The sequence below is a fragment of the Benincasa hispida genome, chromosome 11, assembly GCF_009727055.1.
Source record: "Benincasa hispida cultivar B227 chromosome 11, ASM972705v1, whole genome shotgun sequence".
In the NCBI taxonomy this organism is placed as follows: Eukaryota; Viridiplantae; Streptophyta; class Magnoliopsida; order Cucurbitales; family Cucurbitaceae; genus Benincasa; species Benincasa hispida.
The window spans coordinates 18,920,046-18,933,951 of record NC_052359.1 but is presented as its reverse complement, the minus strand read 5'-3'; the positions used below and the strand labels follow the sequence as shown (position 1 = coordinate 18,933,951).

The 13,906-nt window shown below is 30.7% G+C and overlaps 1 pseudogene; it reads right to left on the bottom strand.

The window, feature by feature from the left end:
- Positions 1-5,821: 5,821 nt before the first annotated feature.
- On the bottom strand, positions 5,822-13,455 carry LOC120091908 (annotated as a pseudogene).
- Positions 13,456-13,906: the final 451 nt, after the last annotated feature.

Below are 13,906 nucleotides of genomic sequence, written 5' to 3'. Positions count from 1 at the left end.
CATAGCCTGATCACAGAGAGAAAATGGGAACAAAGTTAGTCGAAGTTCTTCGGCAGAGATGTTCGGGAACACAAAAGTATTGCAGATTTCAATAAAGCTTCGGAGGTGGACGTGCGAGTCCTTGCCATGCCTTCCTCCGAATTGTTCTACAGTCTTGATCATCTGCAGCATCACCGGCTTCCGTCAAGGACAAGCCTCATGATTCCTAGAGAGAAATCATAGAGGTTTAGCGATGCATAGTCCCTAATGAGTCTATTGCGATCGTTTGCCAGCAGGATTGGATTCACCATGACATTGTTATCATTTGGTGCTCCCTTTCCAGGCTGCTTCGCCATCTCTTCTTTACTTGACTGTGGTTGTTATTGACGGTCTCTCAGTCTCCGTCTAAACATTCTCTCAATCTTCGGGTCATAATTCACTAGAGATTGAGAGTCTGCAAAGAAATCAGAAAAATTACCATCAGCATACTATTTTGCCGAATTCCCCAGCAACGGCGCCAAAAACTTCATGCTTGATCTTATGAAGTGAAATTATGGATGATATGCGATGGTGAAATTGTGTTTAGCACTCAAGTTTCCTCAGCAAAATCCAGGTGTGAACTCCATTAAGTTTCCTGATAAGTCTAGGGACGAACTCAGGGACTTGTGAAAACAAGTTGCATTAGTAATTTTTAGGAAAACATTGCGGTGACCAAATAAATAAATAGTTGTTGGTTTGTTGTTGATTGTGTTAATGAAAAATAAATAAATGCGGCAGATTTGAGAAAAGTCAGTTGTGTGATAGATGCACTGAGTATGCGAATGAACGGGTTGAAAAGGTCTTTAGCTAGCGTTACTTGGGAATGCGTCAGACTATGCGATCATGCTACAACCATGCACAGGAATTCATTTTCCAATGCAAATGCGATGCTCCTAAGTCTAGGACGCATGTGTTGAGTGCAAAATTATTCATAGAGCTTATTCCTAAGTCTCTACTCTTTTTCTATGCGATGATGCAAAATACATAAAGGCAAGGTGACTACATACAATCACATCCTATCTTTAGGATGCATGCGATGCGTTAATAGCAAATAGTGTTTATTCCTAAGCTCCTATCTCTTGATTATGCATTTTTATCTGACTCTCCCGAGCCTACATTCTAACCTGACCTTCCCAAGTCTAGATTATGTCTTTAGACTACCCTCCCGAGTATCTCTAATGGACGAATGAAGTATACATAAGACAAGATAATCGCATAGAATGAAGATTTCCTAGTTGTGCTAGCTAAATGCTTCTCAACCCATTCAACTGATTTAGCTACTCATGCGTAAATAACATAGAGTGAATAGATAAAGAGAAGTAGATTCTATTTCGATAAATGAGTGGAGTATAAAATAACAATGGAAGTTAGAGATAAAGAGCCTGGTAGCAATTTCTTGCTGACCAAGGCTTTTACACTGTAAATCTTTATTCGGTTCCAAAGATGTTCATGCTTTCGCAGGCACCGGCCCTCTCTCCGTCCTTGAAGCTTCCGACGATCTCCCAAGCTTACCGGAACGATCTGTCAGCACAACCTCCTCTCTCGCGTCCTCCTTGAAGTAAAAGAAAATCTAAGACTAGGCTAAACTCATAAGATGGTGAACTCCTGAACTCGTGGAACAGTGGAACCCGTTTTCTGAAAGGTGCCCTTGGTATTTATAGAACATCCAGAGTGAACGGCGACTTCTCTCTCATGATTGCACAGATGAGACGGCTTCAATTCTGATTTATGTGCCGAATATTTGTCATCGAAAAGCTGAATGTACTTGTTATCGTTAGCGACTGCCAACTTAATTCGGATTCGACTGTCATCAGCGTTCTGTCCCATCGCGATTAATTAGCCTTTCACCCAGATGCGCCCATCATGTTGCGCTGACCAAGTTGCGACAATCCTTTTTTAGCAAATTTTTGCGAACACAATCACTGTAAAGCCTTGCGGTGATGCTACGCTCAACCAATGATTTTCTACGATCACCTTGAGTCATCGCATATTCTGCACAAAAATACAAAAATCAACTGTTCTAATGCGATGAATACATGTGACCGCAATATTATGAATCTAATACTTTTTGGATGCAATTTAACATGTTTTATCAATGCATGCCAGTATTGTTTAAGAACTTAGCATATGATAACGTGTATTTCTGCCCGTTATCAGTTGTCCATGTTTGAAGTGTGTGAATGGAAAGACTCTAAATGTGAACACAATAAGAGATCACTTATTTTTTAATAGTATAAATCAAAGTTATCAGACATGGATTTTTACGGTGAATCATTACCGATTAAGAGAAACGATGAAAATGTGTCTATTAGTGAAAGAGACAAAGTTGATGAGGATGATGTTGATGTTGATGACATAATTGGAATGTTTGAGGCTGCATACAACTATTTTAATGAAAAATCCGATAATTTTGAAGAATTTAGATGATACAAAGAAACCATTGTTCCCAAATTGTAAAAATTTTACCAAAATATCTACATTGGAAAAGTTATTTAATTTGAAAGCTAAATTTGGATGGAGTGATAATAGTTTCACTGAGTTGTTGGAATTAATTCATGACATATTACTTAGTCCTAATGAAATTCCAACTTCTACTTATGGAGCAAAAAAGATGTTGGATACTCTTAGAATGAAGTACGAGATGATTCATGCATGTAGCAACGATTGTTGCTTGTTTACAAAAGAACTATATAATACAAATGTATGCCCCATTTGTGGTACATCAAGATGGAAGCTTCATAAAAATTTAAAAGAAAAAGCTAAGAATATCCCAGCAAAAGTCACGTGGTATTTCTCCCCAATTCCAAGATGTGAAAGAATATTTCGAAGAAAAGAAACATCAAGTTTTATTGACGTGGCATGCTAAAAAAAAAGAAACAGATTCTTTATTAAAACATCCCAAAGATGCCCTATCGTGAAAAAAAATAGACAATTTGTGGCAAGAGTTTGGATCAGAACCTAGAAATCTTCGTCTTGCTCTTTTGATAGATGGGATAAATCCACATGGAGATCTTAGTAGTAGATATAGTTTTTGGCTAGTGATCTTAGTGACGTACAATCTACCTCCATGGTTGTGCATGAAGCGAAAATTGTTTATGTTGACTACACTAATATTTTGTCCTAAACAATCGGGAAATGACATAGAAGTTTGTTTAGCTTTGTTAGTAGATGATTTGAAAAATCTTTGGAAAGATGGTGTAAAATGTTACGATGCATATGAAGAACAACGTTTCATGCTTCAAGCTATTTTATTATGGACCATTAATGATTTTCCTGCATATGGTAACTTGTGTGGTTGTACGGTTAAAGGATATCATAAATATCCAATTTATGGAGAGAAAACTGTTAGACATATTTAAATAATATATGTTAATTAAAGTATGGGCTATGTATATGGATTAATAATTTATCAAATTGAGTTATTTTATTAGATTGGGCCTTATTATGTGATCTAATTAATTAAGGCCCTAGATTCATTGAGTATGGACTTAATGGGTAGAAACCTGTTCATAGTTAATTAGGGTTTAATGGGAACCTAATTGAACGAGTATAGAGACATTAGGCCTATTGTCCCCAACATACCAAAAACAATAAGCACTCAGTCTTTCTTGAATCCGCAGTCAGTCTTTCTTGAATCTCATCTAGAGATAGATCCCACTAAGAGCAGAGGAAGACCATAGTCATCTATCATCATCTTGAAATTATCATTAGTTTGTCAATGGAATCCGGTATGTTATTATTCTTGACAATTTGGCATGGATGATTCTAGCGTTTATCTATTCAATATAGATTTAAAGTATTTATGCTATTAAGTGGTGTCAGAGAATAAAATTCATGTTAAATTGTTGGTTTATGTTCATTTTCTATTGATATTGTAGTTGAATTTTGGTTTTGGTCAAAGACTATAAAGATTATTTGAAATTTTTCTTAAAAGAAAATAAAATTCAAAAGCCTCCCTTCACGTCAACAATACCAAAGAAGCAATTGAGGTTCATAAAAACACATAGCCAATAAGGTGTTGCTATTTGTCGATTTGATGGAATTAAGTTGAAGGGTTTGTCGGCAGTTGGTTGAAATAAAGATGAAACCTATTTAAGTCAAAGTTTTGTTTTCGTGGGTTTTATTTTTGATGGATTTGGTGAATTAAATGGCTTTTTGTTTGTTGAAATCCATGTTTTTTTCTTAAGATTAAAATGTAATTGAAAATCTAATATTTATCCAACAATCAATCAGTTTCTATTGTTAATTCCTTATTAATTGGGGAATTAGTTGAGAACCTATTTAATTGGTTCAAATTTGATTTATTTTTAAATCTAATTGGTTCACAAAATCAAGTTTAAAATCTAATTTTTAAATGAATAATTTGGTAAATTTAATTTTAAATTTTGATCGATATTTTGATGAATTTAAAATTAAATTTGATTGGTGATATTTGGCCATATTCACATATTTATGTTGCTTTAATTGTGTATTATGTGTATGCATTTTTTTAAGTGAATATTGGTAAAGACTATTTGGTATTCTTTCTCTTTTACAGTAATATTTTTATATTATTGTGTATTATATTTTAGATTGAATTGGTCAAAATAATATGTTACCAAAGTAGTCTCTGTTATCTAGATTAATTTAATTCTAAAATATAAGATGTGCATATTCATGATGCGGATAATTATCGGCCAAAAGAAGATAATTATTTGGCCAAATTGTGGGTATGCATGTGGTGATGAGTATGTGGCAATTATAAGGATTGCTCATGCGAAAAATAGTCGATCCAAAGAAATACTATTTTTTGACAGAGTTAATTGTTAGTACTTTGATTACTACGTTGAGAGTACAATTTACATTTGGCCTTTTTGCGTCTTTCTGCTCAAAGGCTATACATCAATGTCGTGTTAGGTATCTTGTTAAAGGGACCCACCACATATGTGAAATTATTTTGTTATATTTTAATTGTGAGCATATGTTTTGTTGTTTATTGTTTTAGTTGGTCTTACTCAAATATCTGAAAATCTGAGTTCAATCCCTAACTTGAATGGATCGAACTTCAAGATTTGGAAGGAATGCCTAGAGATACTTCTTGGATATATGGATTTGGACCTTGCATTAAGGACCTATAAACCTACTTCTACTGAGAAACAACCAAATATGGTTAATATAGAGAAGTGGGAATGGTTAAATCGCATGTGTCTAATGATCATTAGGCACTCCATTCCGGAGTCTTTTCATGACTCTATCACGGAAAGTGAAAATGTCAATAAGTTCCTTGCTCAAATTGAGAAATATTTTGCTAAAAATGAGAAAGGGGAAACAAGTAGTCTTTTGACTTCTTTAACTTCTATCAGGTATAAGGGGAAGCAACTAAAACGATTCCTCATGAAAGAGGATCGGACAATAGCCTTCGTCGAGTAATGGGAAGCGGGCTAGTCCCCAAAAATGCTCGTTCCTCTGACTTTGGGGTTTACAATTCCCCATGTGACTCATTCCTTCAGTCGAACATTCACACTTGAAAATATATTCAAAACACACTTTAATAATTTTTTATCCCAACCATTTTACATAAGCAGTGGAAGAGAGTTTTCCTATTATAAATATGGTAATTTCCAAGAGGTTGAGGAAAGTAAAGACGGAGGCTTGAAAACATACAACTTTTGTGGTGATTTGGATAAACTTGTTGAATCAAGAAGTAAATTGATTAATTTAAGTAGACAATAGTACTGTGATTTCAACTACAATTTGAAGAGAAGAAAAAAAATTATTACACAAAGTTAATTCAACTCATATAAACTAGAAGCATCACTAAAACCCATACCACTATATTTGGTAAAATATCATATATATTCATAAACGTTGTTTCGATGATAAATTTGATAAAAAAAACATAATATCATTATGGACCCTTCACATTCTATATATTACAAGTTATAAGTACACAATTGACCCATAAATATTGGATTTCACAAACGTTGCCTCATTAAGTAGTTAAAGACGCACTGGTTCAACAAGAAGAGCCTTGATAAGAACTTTTGTGTTACCCTTAGAATTTGTGTATCCATCCTCGTCAGAATAAAGCAAGGCAATAACTCTGGTGAGATTTAATACACACAATAAAAATGGCATTGGAACAGTGGCAGGATGAAAACAACATTCATTTATATTCTTCCATGCATCTTCTACTCGCTTTCGAAATTCAGCACAGGTTTCTTCTTCTGAGCAACCATAATTGTACATGTAACATTCAGTGGCAGAGACGACATGTTCTCTTTGTTTCTCAAACTACAAAAATTAAAAAGGTAAACATATATAAATTAATAATGGAGCAAAGCTTGATGTTATCAATGCCAATGTGAGTTATCAAAATTTCAATTTTACGGAGATATATATATATAATATATATATCAATATTGTTGAATCATAAGAATTGTAAAATTCATTTGAATTAATAATAAATATATTTTTCATGTTAACACACTGCTTAATTCTTAAACTCTGAGTTTTGTTTCATTTTGGTTTCTGTATTTTCAATTGTCTAATTTTTGTCTCTCGACTTTCAATAAATCTAGATAACTAGTTCTTCCCGTTAGTTTCTTGTCGATTGTTTTTTTCCCCAAAAATGTTAGTCTCTATGAGCATTGCTGTTTTATAAACTATGAAAATTGTTTTTTTCCCCAAAAATGTTAGTCTCTATGAGCATTGCTGTTTTATAAACTATGAAAATATATTTGACAACTTATATTTATACAAGCTATTCTCTCCTAATGTTAGAATAATTTAGAAGTTATTGAGAACAAATGCATTAAGACTCATAGGAGAATAGGGGCAAAGTTACTTTCCATGCTTTCAACTCCATATTCTCATCAATCTCTTTCTTAATCACTGTTGTGTTGCGTGTCCATCTCATATTTCCATCACCGAATCTGTTCTTTGATTACTATTTAGGGTTTATTATCGGAGAGAGGTTTACGGCATCTATATCTCTGGCCTTTCACTCTTATATATTGTTTTTAGCATTTTATAGTCATATTAATTTGGATTAATAGATTAATTTTTTTATTATTTTATGAATATTTATAATAATTATATTAAATTTCAATGTCATTGTTAAATATCATGAACTGTAGATATATCGACAAATGTATTTCGTGAAATCGATTGATACTTGAATCCATGTGATATTATTGGCTTATTTAAAGTAGTGAGAGCGACCCATACCTGGTCGGAGACAAGATCATTCATTAGTCTACAAACGGTGGTTGAGGCTTCAAGAATTTTGGGGCACTCAGAAAGCGAATCAAATACCTCTTGAGTTGCAATGTCACCCATGCAAGCAAATGAAATAGTTGTAAGTAGCCCATAACCTGAGCTAACTAGAGCCACTTCCATGTATTCTTCAAATTTTGGTTTATACTTTTTGTTCAGCCATTCAGCTTCTTTGAAATAGTATTCAGCTTGCCTTTTCATCTATTCACACATAAATAAAGTTGAAACTTCTTATACATGCAAAGAAAGATAGCAAGATTAATGGTATTAATAGGAAATTATGAGAAGGATTATATTTAATTACCGCTTCTTTTGCAAAGTGGGCACGATACGATGTTCCATCCTTAGCCATCTCGTTATCAACCTCTTTGAAAAGATCGAGCATAGTTGTATAATAAACTTTCATATACTTCGGGAGTAGATTAATCATGCTTATGTCCCATCTAAAAGATTAAAGACATTGTATAATTGATTAAAGCATACTCAATTCTGTTTCAAGTATATATGGACTATACATATAAAAATGAAAAAGAATTTTGAAGAAACTCATAGGGTAAAGAAAGTAACCTGTTGATTGCTAAAGTGAAGACTTGGTTCTTCAAATGTTCCATAAGCGTCATAAATATCATCCATAATTGAGATCATGGCGATTACTTTAGTGAATATTTTCCTTCCCACATTGAAATGAGGTTCGAAATATACACTCAATGCCCAAAAGTAATTCTCCACAATTCTATCTCTCACAAATGGAAAGTTAGTTGGGACGTTCAATTCTTTCCACCACCTATACTAATTTATTATTTGCATTAAGATTATTTCAAAATTTTCATTGTTATCAACAAAGATCAACGTTAAATGTAGAAATAATTTCTTTATGGGAAGAAAAAGGAATTAACTCTGATAAATAAGTATATCAACTCTGATATTAAGTAAAATTGTATGAACTTTTTCATCTCATTTTACTTTGTATTTAGTTTTCCTTAGAACAAGGATGGGTGACTCTAAAAATTAAAATCTTGATAACATATATTTATCCTTTCTACTTTTTCATATTTCATTTTGAATGACAATGAATCATTGTCATTAATCTGTTCGGTTATATATTCTAGAACTCGCTGTTTATAAGAGTACTATAATCTATTTGCAATAAAGATGTTATTCAACTTTTGTTCAATAAAATTATTTTAGAATATGTAAATAGTATCAAATCCAATAAACTACGATCCATGGTTGTTACATGAGTACCTGGACTTTAAGTGGAGATATAAGAGTAGATCAAGTTCGAGTAGATAGCCAAAATGGTTTATAGTATATGGATAAGGCTCGGTACCTTATTTTGGAAACACTATTAGATGTGGCTTACTTTGTACTTAGTACAAACGATGTAATCTTAAATCATTTATGCAGAGACATGCGAGTGGGCATCCTATACAAAGAGTTTGTATAATACAGACCAAGAAATAAGTGATTCTTAATTTATAACATTGTGTACTATTTAAAACGGCTATTTCAAAGCAATGACCTAGTTAACTTGAATTTAATCCTGAGCTAACTATCCTTAGATTTGCATAGGTAAGAGTTGGCCCTATAGCACCGGCTTAATAAGCCTCTCATTTCATAGGTAAGACTGGATAGTAGAGAAGTTGTTCCCTTAAGTAATAACTGTGGTTCTTGAACAAAGGGTCCCACCCTCTCATTGGCCCGAGAGGAACTCGGTTTAGTGATTTGATCACAAACCAATTGTTCATTAAGGTTCGGCGATACTTAAAGAGCATGATGTAATCTCGGGGGTAAAACAACTTTTGACCCGACCGTTATTATGAAGAGCCTTTGAAGGGTCGACTTACTGATTATGGTTAAATAAGATAGACACAAATATATCAAAAGTGAGGTGAGTGCAACTACTGAGCTTTAGTGGAGTGACCTAGTAGTTAAAGAATGTTGGTTAATTAGGTTAAAGAGTTTAGCAGGTTAATCTCAGATCGTTGGAGCCCATGATTTGTAGGTCCATTAAGTTCCCCTACTAGCATATAAACAGACTAAACCCTAGAACCATGCGATGAATAAAATTGAAGCCTTCAAATACAAATTAAGGAAATTAGTAATTATACATGATATAATTATACGTTTAATTATAAAATTAAACAAAATTGAAAAATTAGAAACTATATATGATTTAAATATTAATTACATGAATAAGGCTTCATGTTGGAAAAGTGGTGTTTAATTTAATTTAATACTAAATTAGTTTAATTAATTAAAGTTGTTTAATTAATCATTTGAAATTAATTGTTAGAATTAATTATTAATTATTAATTATTAATTATTGAATTAATATTATTATTTTTACATTTTATCTTTTTGAATTTTGATTTCAAAATAAAAATTCAATCTTAAATTTAAAATTAAAAAGTTCAATTGAAAATGGAAAAATACCCTAAGTGGGATTTTTCCACTTTAAATACTCATATTACCATTAAAATTAAGTGGGATTTGTGTCAAACTCCTAGGAAATGAAATTGCATGTTAAAGGAAAATTAAAAAAAAAAAATGACATATGCCAAGAAAGTGATGCAATTGAAGGTTGGAAGAGAAGATGTTCACTCTAGATCATTGACACAAAATCTGGAAAATTTCTCCAAAATTCCTTCATGATTCAACTTCATTTTGGGTTCCACCACCCAATCTAAGTTCCTAGAGATATGTATGGAATATAAAATTGTGATCTACAAGGTTTTGATGTGAAGATTTAAACTTGATTTCAGTAATTGAAGAGTTCAACAATGGTATAATTTATGAAACCCTATTTTTTTCATATGAACATGATTGCTATATTGCTAAAATTGATGGAATTGGAGTACTTAAGATCCTAATTGTTTCCGCTTCTTGCATGTTAACTCCAATGTAATCATCATACGATCAACATTGATTATTAGATGCAAGTAATAAAAGATATTAATAATAGATTAATAATTCCTTTCAGTCAAATCATATATGAACTTGGTTGCGGTTAAGTAGCTATTTGAGTTTTAATTTTTCGTTTTTGAAAATCAGACCTATAAACATTCAATTTCTTCCATTTTTTTTGTCTACTTTTTTATCAATATTTAATTTTAAAAAATCAAATCAAGTTTTGAATACGAATATTGACCTTGACATAGATGTTTGATTTTTTCACCCCACATATTGTCGGAATAAAAAAAAAATGTATTACCTGACAATTCGAAATCAATGTTTTGAAAAATCGTCTGAATAAGTATTGTACTTTTAAAGAATTTTCATGTCTAATGTTAGGTTCAAGTTTCCATACCCACTTGTACTAAATAAAAGAAAAGAACAAAAAAGAAAACTAAAATGAAATGGATTCTTGATTAACGTTTGCATGAATATTTTGTTCCTTTCATTTTTTTTTAGAGAAGAAAGCATGTACATGGTTAAATATAGACACTAATAACTATCCATGTCTTTTTTTTTTTCTAGATATTTTTATAAATAGTTTGATATTTTTTCTATCCTTGAAAATTTTCCTTTAAAATAATTAGTGTACAGTGTTTTTTTTTTAATAGAAAAATCAACTGTAAAAAGAATTAAAATAATATTTGGTAAATTATAATTAAATTTGTGTGGTTTAGTTATATGAATCAAAATAGGCCTATTATTTTACTTGTTTTCATTTGGATAGTTATTTTATAACTTGTTACAATATATTTTTTTAATTTCATATGATTTAAATTTTAACTAATTTAGTTTAATCAAAATTATTTGATAATAGTTAAACATAATTATTATTAAAAATTGAATCAATTAAAATTTGAAAATAGATATGACAAAATATATTAATGTGGATGGATGTTGTTATAACATATTTATTAAAATCGTTAACAAATTAACAAAGTTTTAGAAAACCTTGAATCTAAAAGTTTTGACAGCATAGTTAAAATTTAGACACGATTCTCTTATATTAATTAGTAATTTGATTTACCAAAAAAGGTAAGTGGCTAAGATTTTTCCTCAATCACTTTTTAGGAATGCAAATACAAATCCCAAACGAACATTAAACTATGATTGTTACCAAAACCTTTCTTCCTAATAGTTGGAATTTCGATACCATTTGCACCCATCATCATGATAATGATGATAATAATGATAATGATAATAATAATAATAATAATAATAAATGAAAACATATTATAACGGTTCATATCTACAAATAATGACAATAAAGTCAGTTAGACTTATCTTGATTGATACGAAAATGGAAGCATATTATAATGGTAGGAGTACCTGAAGATTTCAATTAGCTCCTTTTGGTGAAGATTTTGTAATATGTTGAAGTCTAGTTTTGAGAATGTAAGCAAAGTGTCATTATGGGAAGGATCTTGTTGGTATATTCCCAGATACTCTCTTGCCTTGATTCTTGTAATACTTTTTCTAATAGGCAATTTCAAGGCATTGCTAACCTCAGATGCAAAATGAGGATTATTTGAGTATTCAATATATGTTTTAAGATGTGTGGTAGTAAATTCAAGAGCTTCCTCAAGCACAGCTTCCCCATGTCCCCTCATATGTGATGCTTCATATAGGCTCAAAATTCCTCTTTCATCATTGCACAATGATTCTTTAAATTTTCCACTGTTGTCCATGAATCCATGAATTTTGAGAATATATCTGTTTAAGTTTAGACTTAAAAAAATTAATAAATAGTTCTTAAACAAATTATAATTTTTGAAGTCCAAATTCTTTATTCGTAACTTCTAATTTGTCTTAAGACTCTCTTTATACTCGTTTAAGTCTCATTTGGTAACCATTTCGTTTTTTGTTTTTTGTTTTTAAAAATAAAGCCACAATAGACATTACTTTCATCTCAAAATTTCTTCATTTGTTATGTATCTTTTATTATTGGTTTAAAAAACAAAGCAAAAATTTGAAAAATAAAAAATAATTTTTAAAAATATGTTTTTGTGTTTTGAAATTTGATTAAGAATTCAACCATTGTACTAGGAAAGATACTAATCATTATAAAAAATGGGAAGGAAATAAGTTTAACCTTCAAAGACAAAAAAATCAAACACAATTTGGTAACCATTTATTTATTATTATTATTTTGTTTTTTGGTTTTTCAAATCAAGACTATTTTCTTCCCATTTCTTACAATATGTTGCGTTTTTTTCTTAAATAGAATTGTTGAATTCTTAGCCAAAATCTTAAAATATAAACAAGTTTTTTAAAGTTATTTTTTTAATTTCAAAATTTGGCTTGGTTGTAAACCATTGGTAAAAAGTAGATAATAAAGAAAGAAATTTGAAGATAAAAGTAGTATCTAAAGGCTTAATTTTCAAAATAAAAAAACCAAGTAGTTACCAAACAAGGCCAAAATGGTTAACAAAGGAGTATTAGTTTTTTCTTTATAGATTTTTAAAACTGTGCATGTTTTCTTACAACGTTTTTAACCATTGATTTAATTTTCATATATTTTAATTAAACATGGGTAGTCTTAGCCATATCAATATTAAAAAAAATACTTTTTTATTTAATTTTCAAAATGTGACTTGATCTTTTAAAACACTCCAATAAAGCAGGCAACATTACACCGAAAATAATAAATTAAAAAAGTATGTATAAGCTTAATTTGCAATTTAAACAAAACATATAATTTTTTTAAAACTAAATAAAAAACAATTGTTGTGCATAACTTACCACATGAAATCCTATAACCTTGTTGCCTTAGGAGTCGAAATAGAAGAGCAATAGTATGGAGATCTTCATCACAATCTTTATTCAATAAAGTGGAATAAGACACATATAAATGTTCTAAGATTTGGTCAATCTCATTCTCAAAATGATAAGATACACCTAGTCGTTGGATCGAATCAACCAATATCAGCTTCTCCAATGGGTTTTCCATAGAAACAACCACCATCATCCGATATTCTTCTTTCAAACTTTTCAATTTGCTCTTTCGTTCCATCGTCTACTTTCTGAAATACAAAAGTATTTAGATAAAAGTTATACAAACAAAATAAATGACAAATAATTAAAATAAAATATTCAATAAAGGCAATTTTGAAATTTAGTTTTTACCATGCATCATCAGAGGTAAATGAAAGGAAATGATCAGTCAAATGTTAGATGAAAATTTGCAGTAGAACGCTTAGTATCAGGAATGTCATTGGCTTCCATAATTGAAGCAGGAAATTTTGAAATTTTAAATTATTCTTTTTGAAGAGGAAAAAAAAAAAAAGAAAAAGATGTATGTTATTCACTTGAGATTTTGAAACTATTGGTGAGACACCTTTTGATTAAAAAGGCATGTCTATTTATAGGCTGCTTTCGTATCGTTTGTTGGCCCAAGATTTTTATCACAATAAATTCAAACCATTGAAGTAAATTACCACACAATTTATTGAGAGGTTCTTTTTTAAATATTAAACTATTGATGTTGATTGATATGATAATCTATGTCAGTATCTATCATTGGCAGATTCTAAAATTTGCAAATTATTTCAACAATTTTTCATTTGAAATAACTTTCTTCCATTGATGGGTTATATCGTGTTATTTTATCTTATGAAGATTTAACCTTTGGAAGGAAATTAATATTAGAAACCCTAAATCTTGTCCATACCAAATA